Below are 10,438 nucleotides of genomic sequence, written 5' to 3'. Positions count from 1 at the left end.
CATTTTTTTGCTCAATTTCTTCCCTGGGGATGCACTATTCTTGAGCCTGAAGGAAGTGACCCCTGAGTATCAACCAGCTCTCTTGCTGTTTCTGTATAGAACTTTATTGCATTTTCAGATTCTTCTTCTTGTTGTCCAAAAACTTTCCATTTGTAAACGCATCCACCTCTGTGGTCATCTGCGCTGTTTTCTTCCTTTTTATTTCACTCCCTCTCCACACTCTTAGTGTCTGATTTCAGCAATCTGCAGGACCTCATTGGGCTCAATGCTGACCGCATATTCAGTGTTCCCAAGTGCAAAAAAGAGAGAAAGAGTTAAGAGAGTGACATATTTCATGCTTCCTTTTTTTTTTTATTGCACATATTTGCACTCTTTTTCAAAAGTACTTCCTGAAAATACATTTCTCCACATTTCTAGACATAAGACTGTATTAAGGATATCTTTATTTGTTTTATTCCATGTTGATAACCTATCTCTTGTAATTGATATGACCTGCATATTACATTAAGTAACTTTCAGTGTTTTGCAAAGAGGTGAATTTTATTTGTAAAATTAAGTATTTTAATATTCTTGCAGTACAGAAATATGTCATGTTTTTTCTGATTGTATCTGAGATAATATATTGCTGTGGACCACTACTGGCACTTAGGACTATCTGGTTGCAAATTACACTTTTTTTCTTAGTATTTTTGTGGAGTTCTATGTTACTTTTGTGTGTGAATTTCTTTGCTTCAAAATTATTTCAAAGAGGTATCTTCCTGCATACCATCCTGATGTCCAGTTAGAAGCCAGTTTTAAAAAAAGCAAAACTTTGCAGACATACTGTTTTGTTTTCTTTGGAACAGTTTGCAAAAATGTCAGCAGATTTGTAGGAAACACAGCAGCATGAAGGAGTAAGGGGATAATTTTGATCATTGCCAAGAACTAGTGCAGCTTTTGGAACCCTAGGAAAAAAAATTCCATCTGTTTTTCTAATGCAACTTTTTAAATTAACATTACAAATCCTCTTCATATTGTTTGTGCCATTATTTGTCCTGTCTTGTCAAAATCATTCAACTTGCAGGAAAAGAACTGAGAATTTTTTCCCGCAAGTAACTAGAATAATTCCTAGCAATTCAACACTCATCTTAAAGAATCAAAAATTATGTATTTAGAAGAGGGGACAGGCAACCTGCTACAAAGCAACTCTGATATAAAATTCTACTTTCTTCAAATTTATAAACGTTATAAGGGTCATACTAATATTTAATAAAGCACAGAAATTTAATGTTAAGTAAATAAAACGTGCATTTCTTCAAGTATCCTCTTCTGGTCAACACACCCAAATTCTAGCCAAACTCAGCCATTATGCAGAGTTCATGCATTTGTATGATGATGCTCTATAAATTGCTATTGCAGAGTGAAGTGACATACATAAATGTGGATGGAAGAGTCTTTTGTAACTAAATACAATTGGGGAAAATTACCATCTATTTTCTTAGTCTGAAAAGATAGGCAATAATAAGGAGATGGTCAGGCAGACCTGACCAGGTAGGAGAAAAATTTTACAGACATGGTGTTTCAGAAGTTTGTTGGGGATGGGGCAAAAAATTGGTAACCTGGAGGAGCCGAATTTTTTTGTGAAGTGAGCTCAGTTTAATAATATTTTTCAAGCATTAAAAAATAAAAATTACAAGGATTGCATACCTACATGTGTATTCCAGCAACTGGCTGATCCTTTCCCTTCAGTGTTCACCATTTTGCAGCTACATGTTTTATTTTCCATGTGTTAAGAGGCAAGCATTTCTTCTGACACTTTCAATAAATGTTAATCTCCATCAGGTACTTCCTAAGCCCCAGGCCCTGGGAAATGAGCCTCCTCAGACTGGGCAGTGTAGGAAGGGAAGATTGTCACTGTGGGGCTGCCATGCATGGCATCTCTGGGATTTAAGGGGAATGATAGAGAAATAGGTAGTGAGTCTGGAAAGGAAGGCTTCCACGTGTTGTCTCTGGAAAGCACGCTTTTGTGTTAATTGACACCCATGGCCAAACTATTCCTTTTACTGGCATGGTCTAGTCCTTAATCACTGCATGTTATAAACACAAATGGGACCATTTCCAGTGCTACACATTAAGAATATTTATTAGAAGGCCCAATAAAGCTTTCCTCTGTAGCTAGGCTCTTATTTTGTGGTGTTATTACATAAACAAGATTTGGAGGACTGCTTCCACTTACAGACATGTAGCAGAAGGCTTAATCTGAGAGGCCCAGTAGGATGTGATTTTAGGCTTTTTTTTCCATCAACATTATAGCAGACTAAATATTGAGGATGATTTGGGGACTAGAGTGTTTCAGCCAAAAACACTTCTTGCAATAAATTATTTCCCTGTTTTCATTTCTTCACTTTAGAGACTTGGAAGGTTGGGAGTTTATTTTTTTTCTTTACTTTTCTTTTTTTTTTTCTTTTTTTTTCTTTTTTTTCTTTTTCTTTTTTTTTTTTAATAATATTGTGGACTCTGTACCAGCATCAGTTTCCCATATGTTAGAGGCATCTCAGGGTTTATTAGTCAGCCTAGGTCAACTGAGATTTGTTGTATTTGCTTTCATAAAAGCTGTGTGTACTATATACTTCTTGAACTGGAAATCACACAATGCTTCTTATTTGCCTTCAATCACTCACAGATGCAGAATGGTCAGACCATTTCCCTTTAAATTGACCTAAGGGATTAGAGGAATTCAAAGGAATTTCCAGCTAACTAGTGCCTCTGATTTCCCTGACTTTATTTCTTGAGCCTTCGAGGTCAGAGTCTCTGGTAACTTAATCTGTCTGTGTCTCCCCCTGATTTGTTCACTTCCTTCCCTTTGTTTACCTCCAGAGCAGTAACTGAGTAGCCAGGCACAACTCCTTTGTTTGTGTGTTTCCAGAATTTTAAACCAAACAGTCGTGTAAATCTGGTGAGAGGAGGGTGCTCTGTTAAGAGTACAGGAATCTGAAATTCTCCTTCATAGCAGTTTACGCCCTTTAATCTGCAACCATCGATAGGCCTAGAAATATATCAAAGAATTACATGTGGAAAACAAGCCTGTTGGCAGTTTAAATCTGGCATGCAAGCGTCCCAGCTTCCACTGAACCAAACCTACAGGGACTGGAGAAAGACTGAAACATGAAAGTGCAGCAGAGTACTGGAAACAAGTGAAGGTCTTTCAGTGCTCATAAAAGCTGTCCTGAAGAGGAGGATTCAAGAAGTTCTGACTCACAGAAGAAGATGAAAAATCCAGGGATAGGAGGGAGGAAGTTGGGAAGAGGACAGCAAGGCCACAATCTGCTTTCAATCAGGCACAGCTAATGGTGGTTCTGCATCTTTTGTTGGTTTTTGTTTCAGAAACTGGTCAGGAGTCTTTGTGTGGATTGTCTCAATTATCAGGGGACAGGAGCTTACTTAGCAGGTGGGCATCTGAAAAGTGGCTGATGGTTTTAAAAATACCTCTAACTCTTTTGTCCTCTGCCTGCCGCCATAACCTTGGTGTTTCTAGTTTTGACATCTGCTCTTCATCCAATCATTCATTTTGACTAAGCTCTTCTAGGGAATAAAAGGGGCTTCCTTTCAAAGACTTTATGTCATTACATAGCTGACTGCCATCTTCTCTATAAATCAACTTCTATTTTAAAAAGTAAACTAAAATCCAAACCCAGTAAACTTTCAATAAGATCAGTGATTAAAAAACTAAAAAAAACCAAAAAGCTTTCTCATTTTTCCTTGAATTTTTTAACATGAAAAGTATTCATAAAGAGTATTGATTCTAAAAAGCAGTTATTTAAAAATCTCACAATGTATCAATGTAATCGATGGTATAAAAATCTGCAAAATATGAACAAGATCTTTCCAAGGAAGACAGTAATTTTTGGCTTGCGTTTGCCAAGTAAAGGAAAACTAAATCTCTTATTACTAAAACTGCCACTTTCCTGTCCAATGTGTTATGGTCATCCCCCAAAAACTAATTTAAATGCATATTTTATCTACTCATCATGACTAAAATGAGGAAAACAAGTAAAATGTGAAGGAAAAAAAATACAATGTATTATTTTCCTGGAATAATATTGCATTTTTAGATAGCAAGCAGCTACCACTTAAAAGTTTTCATTTATGTTATTTCTTCATTGTGACCTGGCAGGTAAATTCTGTGAGGATGGAACAAAGCTTGAGGAACCTCTGAATCTAAAGTAGCCAGAAGTGTTTCCAGCAGTTTTGTCAATATTTCTTTGGAACTGAAAGAGCCTGAGGAAACTCAGGAAAATATTAATTTTTAGAAAGCTATGGGATCTAAGAAGAGATATGGAAAGAAAAAGTAGATGATGAACTGAAAGAAAAAAATTGTGTCAGTCTGGTTTTGAAGTTCAGTCTTATCTTTGCTTGTTTAGGTTTTGAAGGAGGAAGGAAATGTTAATGAAACTGCTGTATCCACAAAGCTTCCTTTTAATCCTGTCTCTCCTTTTCTTGCACTGCCCTAGCAAGTGCTCTGTCCTGTCATTTATTGCTTTTTGGTGAAAAGTAATAAAGTGATTAACTGAGGTAAATAAAACCTTAACTGTGTGAAATATTTTTCTTCATTTTCATAGAAGCATGCATTTTCATACATATTTTCATAAATTGTACAAGTAAATTTTCTCAGATGAAATTCAAAAACATAAATTAGCTTCAGAGCTATTGTGATTTTTTTTCCAGCAGCTTGTGGCAGTCTATAGTCTTTTGGCTTTTCCAGGATGCACATCCTCCTGAATCAAAAATGTGGTCTGTGGTTGTTTTATATTAATTTTTTTCCATGTTATACTACTTAATGAGGCACACTTATTAGGTCCCCTCAGCAGAGAGGAATTGGCTTGTTCCTCCCATCCATCTCAGTTTAGGAAAGAGGTATTGGCAGTTTAATAGAAATTACTCTATCAATAAGACTGTGAACAGAAGTGTGAAAGGGGCCCTAGAACAATAATTTTATTGAGGAAAAATGTGGGGGAATTTACTTGGTCTTAGGAAATCCAAAGCAGGCCAGCAGACTGTTACAGCCAAAGCAGGAAGATGTACACCCACAGTTCTGTCACACAAATGTATCAGGTGGGGATCCAAACAACAAGTGCTGTATACAGACAGCAAACATGAGACATGTAGAGAGAACATCATCATATAAATTGCAAAAATATGCATTTTGTAGTGTTATACTCTTTTGCTTTAAATGATATGATAGATGGTAGTACATTTTTCCAGGACAAATTTCAGAGCAGGAAAGTCTTTTTTTCCTGTTATTCAGTCTACATTTATTTTGGCTTCTTTCCACCTTCTGACTCCCAGTTATAACTTTATGGACTAAGAAGCCTGTGCAGCTCCATGCTTCAGACCACCGTGTACTTCCTGAACTTACTGCCTTCTGTAGATAATGAAGAGGGGCTGGAAGGGTCACTTCTAGTCAGTCCTTGACTTGAATAATTATGATGTCTCCCTAGTGCCCGCATCCTGCAGTTAATCATAGCAGTATTTAGCTGATCTTGCTGCATTTTAAGCCTGTGAAAATAATGAAATTGATTTCCATAGATGAAAGCTCAGGACCTGTGTTTTTGATCATGCTGCTTAATCCTTCATTTATGGAAGTTCTCTGAACTTTCTCTGACATGTTAGCAACTTTCTGTTTTACCTGAGTTGCCAAGAAATTAATATTGATGTTTGAGTTCAGTCACACCACTACTATACAGAGAACTGTCACTTCTTGTATATGAGAAATGATGGCTGTTTCATATGGTTTCATGAAATGTATTGATCTCTTTTGCCACCAATTTTCCACTTAACAGTTCTTTGCTAATTTTGACTTTCCTACTAGTCTTCTTGAGCTTTTTTCCCTTCACTGTTTTGCAAATACCTCCTCCTGCTGGGTATCTATTTCAATTTATTTTCCCTCTAACACTTTAACTTGCCTTTTTCACAAGACTCTCATTTTGTGACTTCCTGCCTATATTTTTGACCCTTCTAAGATATTCTGGTTTATGATCAAACAAACCTATTAGGCTCCATGAAAGAAGAGACTGTGCATTTGTAGGTTTATTTTTATTGAATCATAGTGAAAATTGTACCTTGAGGGAGGGCTTTATTACATTTAACTACTTAGCCAGGATTTATTAAAAATAAACAGCATAGGAGTCAAGACCTTCCAGATGGGCTCTCACTTCAAATTTTGCTGCAAAATATATGCAGACTTACGCATTATCTACTTATAATTCCTCTGATTAATGAATCTTAGCTCAGCCTAGATTAGTTGCTCATTTTTTTTGGTTCAGATACTCCAACAGCCTTGGAAATACCATGGACTTGAACAGGTTAAGTATGGTGACTGAAGAGGAGTTTCCCTTCTAAAGGCACTTTTATGTGGGAACAGTAATTGAAAACACCACATAGGAAAGAATGTACCTGTACCTTGTCTTCTGTCACAATTAAGGTCCTTCCAGCATTTCTGGGGACTCTGCCTTTTTAGAAAGTTAGTTTGCTGTCCTGTAGTGCTAAATAGCTAAACTCTAAATAGCTAATATATTGTCAGTATATGTGGTAGTTGAGGGACATCTGGAACTTTGCAATGAAAGCATCTTTTGTTGGATTCTAACTCACAGATTATTTATACAGTAAGAAAAATATATTTTTCTCATATTTTCCCCATATTTTCCCATATTTTTCTCCTGGTATTTGGAAGAGCTCAAAACTTCCAGTTAAAAATTCAGTGGTTTGATTTTATAGCATGCTTATAGGAAAAGAAAGTATTTTGCTATATAAGTGGAAAGGTTGCACTGAGCCAGGTTTTCATCTGTTGCATCAGTGTAATGCGAAACAAATTCTGCTGATCCGAGTGCAACAACTTGGGATTTTTTGCTGGATTCACACTGGACTTATAGAGATCAATTATATATGAATTATAGATAACTTACTATTTTTGGAATGGACTTCAGGGAAAGTATTGACACTATTTGAAGTATTTCTGCAACACACATGGACTGTATGTATATGACATTTTTTTCTTTATATGTGCATATGAAAACCTTTTAGAGGCAACAGTAGGGAAACAGTCCTTGACAGAGGTGACTTGCAGGAAAAATACTTTTTCTATTTTTTTTAATTTCTTTTTTTTCCACTAACACTACAGTGTTGGTAAAGTTCAAATAAGCATGCTGCACGGCTATAGAAGAAATAGTCACAAGAGTATTACACCAAAAACTGGGGCTCAGGCAAGCAAAAATCAAAGCTGGTGTCAAGTACATCAAGATCACTATCAGATTTTGTCTGGCTGCTAAAAAGAGCTTACTCCTGATAAAGGGGGAAAAGGCAGGAGGAAGCAAGGTTTTACACTCATAACTCACATTTCATATCAAATAACAACTTTGTCTCATCCTTTAAATCTGTTCTTTACAGAGGAATGAAAGAAAGGAATGAGAAATCCACAGAAGGAGGTGTGCAGTACATGCACAGAGAATCTCTCTATGCTGGCAGCTTGCTGTAATGCCGTTTAGACATCACCACTACCAGCCAAAGAAGAAAGAACACGGTTGTGTGCTGTGTGTGCTTTCCCCTTACCCCCTGCACACTTGTGCTCATTACAGCCCTTTCTTTAAACTGCTGGCTAGACAGCTGGCCATGCCTCAGAGGAGCGTGGGGTAAGGGAGCATATAAATTACTGTTGCATTTTATGGCCAAGATAAACTCAAACTGCAGGGTTATAGTTTGAACTGACACACAAAAAAGAGATCCTTGCAGGCCTCTGAAAAACAAAGGGAAGGAAAAAGAAAGTAAATGTGTTTCAGCTAATCTAGCAGCGGTGGGGGGATGGGGAAAAGAAAAGACACATAAAAGATAGGTCTTCTCTAGGTCTATGAACAAGAGCTAGGTTAATACTTCTGTGTTTGTAACTGTAAATCTGTAATTTCAAATTAGTATTTTTAAAGAAGCTTTAGGCCTCCTTATATTATGTATATTTTCAAAGATGGCAAAGAATATGGGGTGATAATTTTCATACTGTGCATTTTATTAAACAAGGCTTAACATATAGTACTTTCAGGTAGGTAAGTGCTTGGATAACCTTTCCAGATAAACAGTAAGCAGGTTGGTATACTTGGACCTGTCTGTGGTGGTTCCATGTCTCCAACATGTGATCAGGTATAGCCTGTTGTTTCTTTAAAATATTCAAGATACATTTGCGTGTGAAAGAGTTATTAAGAAATAAAATGTAATTTCATCCATGTTAATTTCTGATTGGCTTTACACAGGAAAGAATAAATAGTGGTTCCTAATTTCACAGGATCACAAAATGGGTCAGGTTGGACAGGACCACAGTGGCTCATCTGGTCCAACTTCCCTGCTCAAGCAGGTTCATCTGAGGCTATCTGAAATGGGATTGCATCCAAACAAGTATGGAACATCTCCAGTGAGGGATAATCCATGAGGGATAATCCACACATTCTCTGGGTACCCTGTGTCAGTGTGTGGCAACTTGCACAGTAAAAATATTCTTCCTCACGTTCAAGTGGATCTTCCTGTGCATGAGTTTCTATCAATCCTATTACTGGGCCACCACTGGGCAGAGCCTGGCTCCATCTTATTGATAGCCTCTCTTCAGATACTCACAGACATTGATGAAGCTCCCTCTCAGTTGTCTTTTCTTGAGGCTGAACAGGCCCAGCTCCCTCAGCCTTTCCATTCATAAAAGACACAGTCTAGACTCATCATGTTATTCATACCTCAAATCACTCCAGGAACTCAGTGTCCCTCATGAACTGAGAAGTCCTTCACAGGACATAACATGCCAGGTGAGGCTTCACTGGGGTCTCAGGATCACCTTTGACCTCCTAGAAATCTTCCTAATGCACCTCTGAATACCATTGGCCCTGGCCCTGGCCACAAGCTCTCATGAGCCACCACTTCTGGCTCATGAGAGCTTCTTGTCCACCAGAACCCCCAGATCCTTCTCCTCAGAGCTGCTTCCCAGCAGGTCACCCCCAGGCTGTGCTGGTGCCTGGGGTTGTTCCTCCCCAGCTGCAGGATCCTGCACTTGCCTTTGCTGAATTTCAGAAGGTTCCTCTGTGCCCATCTCTCCAGGCTGCTGAGGTCCTTCTGAAGGGCTGCTCAGCCCTCTGGGCTATCAGCCACTCCTCGCAGCTTTGTGTTGTCAGGAAATTGCTGAGCAGGCCTCTGCCCCTTCACCCATGTCACTGATGGATAAACTATACAAGACTGGGCCCACTACTTGGGGGAGACACCACAAGTGACAGGCCTCCAGCTAGAGCCTGTGCCACTGATTGTGCCTCTGGGATCTGCTGTTCATCCAGTTCTCAATCCACTTCCCTGTCCATTCATCCACTCTTCCTGAATTTGCCTGTGAGGACATTGTTAGAGACAGTGTCAAAAGCCTTGAAGGTGAAGTAGGCAAGATCTGCTGCTCTCCCCTCAATCATCCACATAGTTGTTTCATTCTGGAAGGCAATCAGGTTGGTCAAGCAAGACTGACCTTTAATGAATCCATGCTGACTATTCCTGATCACCTTCTTGTCCTGCCTGTGGATAGAGGTGGCCTACAGAATGAGGTGCTCCATCACCTTTCCAGGGACTGAGGTGAGCTGACTGGCTGATAGTTCCCTGCATCCTCCTTCTTGCCCTGTTTGAAAACTGGAGTGACATTTGCTTTCTTCAGTCCTCAGGCAGTAGTCCTGATCTCCATGACATTTCAAAGATAAGGAAGCACAGCTATGATATCCATCAGCTGTCTCAGCACTCCTGCTGGGGCCCATGGACTTGTAGATGTCAAGTTTTCTTAGGTGTTCTCCAACACAAACCATTTTGACCAAGGAAAACTCTTCCAGCATTCCTGCATCCTGATCTCCAGGGACAGAGATCCCTGCAGGCTGGTCTTGCCAGTGAAGACCAAAACAAAGGTGCCATTCAGAACTCTGCCTTTTCTATGTCCTCTGTTACGAGGGTCTCCTTTTCATTTAGTAATGGGCCCACATTATCCTTAGTTTTCCTTTGGTTATTGATGTATTTGAAGACACTTGTGTTGTTGTCCTTGACATCCTTGTCCAGATTTAATTCCAGATGGATGTTCGACTTCCTCATCTCATTTATACTTACTCTGGCAACTTCTCTGTATTCATTCCAAGTGGCCTGATACTGCTTCCATCTCCTATGTATTTTCTGCTCAAAGGTGAGTTACAACAGGAGTTCTTGAATCATCTCTGTGGGTATCTTGCCTTCTTTTTCTAGTTTCTTGCTCACTGGGATGCATTGTTCTTAAGAAGTGGGAAGTGATCCTTTGACCAACTCCCTCGGAACACCCCTCCCTGCAGGCCTGTTCACTTGTGGTTCTTCCAAGAAGATCCCTGAAGAGACTAAAGTCAGCTGTTTAGCCTCAAACAATCCACAATCTCATGGTCTCTAC

The sequence above is a fragment of the Passer domesticus genome, chromosome Z, assembly GCF_036417665.1.
Source record: "Passer domesticus isolate bPasDom1 chromosome Z, bPasDom1.hap1, whole genome shotgun sequence".
In the NCBI taxonomy this organism is placed as follows: domain Eukaryota; kingdom Metazoa; phylum Chordata; class Aves; order Passeriformes; family Passeridae; genus Passer; species Passer domesticus.
Note: the sequence above shows the minus strand (reverse complement) of the source record.